The 1,918-nt window shown below is 58.8% G+C and overlaps 1 protein-coding gene across 2 annotated transcripts in view; it reads right to left on the bottom strand.

The window, feature by feature from the left end:
* Positions 1 to 1,918, bottom strand: part of UPF3A (UPF3 regulator of nonsense transcripts homolog A (yeast)) — a 63,082-nt gene that overhangs the window by 60,575 nt on the left and 589 nt on the right. The gene's annotated exons all lie outside the window — the stretch shown is intronic.

The following is a 1,918-nucleotide window of genomic DNA, read 5'->3' as shown; positions in this document are numbered from 1 at the left end:
ACCAGAATTCCTGCTAGGGAGGCCAGTGGCAGGACCCTGCCTGCCCAGAGCTGGTACCTTGGACCCAGCTGGCTGTGATTGACCTCCTGCCCAGCTGGGGCCAGGAGGACATGCTTTAACAGTTCAGAGCAGGCCACCACACCCAGAACATCTTCCAGGCAATAGCTGCCCAGATGGATGGGCAGGGGCACACGTGGCAGTAGAGTCGCAGAGGCCAACTCTGCAGCCACAGCCCACAGCTGGCCCAGAGGGCAGATGCCTCTACTGGCTGTGCAATCCCCATCCGGGTCTGGCAGGTGTGCAGCACGTCACAGCCAGGCAGCAGCCCCCACTGGAAGACTGCTGCAGTGGGTAAGGTTGCAGGGAACTCTCGGCTGCTTCAGCAGTCCAGCTGGCACAAGGGATAGTATCCCCAGGTACCAATTGGCTGGGTCCCAGATGCTCCTGAGAGTGAGTAGCCCTGAGCTACTTGCCAGGGCAGCTTTTTGTACTGTTGGGAGGAGGACAGGTGCTGGCCCCGGGCTCCAGCTCCCCCTGGCTGCAGGTTTGGGAGGAGCCAGGCAGGGTTATTTTGCCCCAAGTGGCACAATTTGCTCCTCAAAGTGCATGTCCAAAGTGTGCCAAGGCAAAAAGCCCTAGCTCAAATTTGTACCACTTCTGTTTAAGCTGCTGCAAGCACACGTGCTTGCATGTGTGGACGCGTCCATGGGGAGCACATCCACTCCACTTCCGGACTGACTCTACCACCCTGGAAAGGTTAGTACCACACAGGGATGGCACTGTGGGGGCGGCAATAGCCACCCTAAAATTTGCCTTAGTCCCCCCAATAGCCACCTCTCCCAGCACTGCCTCTGTTCAAACCCCCCGCCTCCCCCAGAGCCGCTGCCGCCCGCCTTACTCCTGCCTGCAGAGGCGCAGCACTCCCAGGCTGGCCTAATCTGTCTACATATAGTATATATTTTTATTCTCCTTTTGTGGATAACATAGATAAAACCCATGTTTAAGTGGGAATTGTTAAAAAAAACAAAAAAAAAACCAGCGAGTTTGTTTGGCCAGAAAGATGTGTACCTCATCCCCCGCTCCCCCAACTTTTCTGTCTAGCCCACCTCAGCCCCCACACTGAGAAGAGACTTGGTGCCATCCCCGGTGCCACACCACTGACGGCAGTCCAGCTTCAGCTGAGAGAGGACTTTGTCTGGTTTGAGGGCACTTTAAGGAGGAGGCAAAGAAGCTGGACTGGGAGAGGAGTGCTGGCAGAGACAGGGCCTGGAGCATGGGTCCTGCCCGCCATGCCTGAAGCAACCAGGTTTAGTAGGGAGGAAAAAAAAAGAAAAGGGATCTGGTGGGGTAGATGCAGAACACTGGGTTCCAAGTGCCTGGCAGGCCACCCCCTTGCAGACCCAGGGCCCGGAGCAAGGACAACGCTTCCCAAGGGCTAGGCAAGGACCAGGCAGGGGACACAGGGGAATCACCCGGGGGACACCCTCGCTGGGGTGGCCAAGGTGAGGCTCACAGGGCTGGGGGGATAGAAAGCTGTGACCTGCAAGCAGAGGCCGGGGGGAACAGAACGCTATGAGGTGCGAGCAGCCTCACAAGGCGGGGAACAGAACACTACGGCTTGCGAATTGGGGAGGAGGGGGGAATAAAACGCTATGACGTGCGAGCAGCAGAGCGAGGCGGGGAACAACGCTATGACGTGCGAACGGGGGAGGAAGAGGGAATAGAACGCTATGACGTGCGATCAGCAGAGCGAGGCGGGGAACAACGCTATGACGTGCGAACAGGGGGAGGAAGAGGGAACAGAACGCTATAACGTGCGAGCAGCTGGCCGTCTCCCTACCCAATCGCGGCGCTCGCTGGCGGGGGGTGGGGAGCGCCCCTGGCGAAGCCCCGCCCCCCGGCGCTGTCCCCGGTGCTG

Source organism: Gavialis gangeticus, unplaced genomic scaffold, assembly GCF_001723915.1.
Source record: "Gavialis gangeticus isolate Ggan-Ray unplaced genomic scaffold, GavGan_comp1, whole genome shotgun sequence".
NCBI classification, from domain to species: domain Eukaryota; kingdom Metazoa; phylum Chordata; order Crocodylia; family Gavialidae; genus Gavialis; species Gavialis gangeticus.
This window is presented reverse-complemented; position numbering and strand designations above follow the sequence as displayed.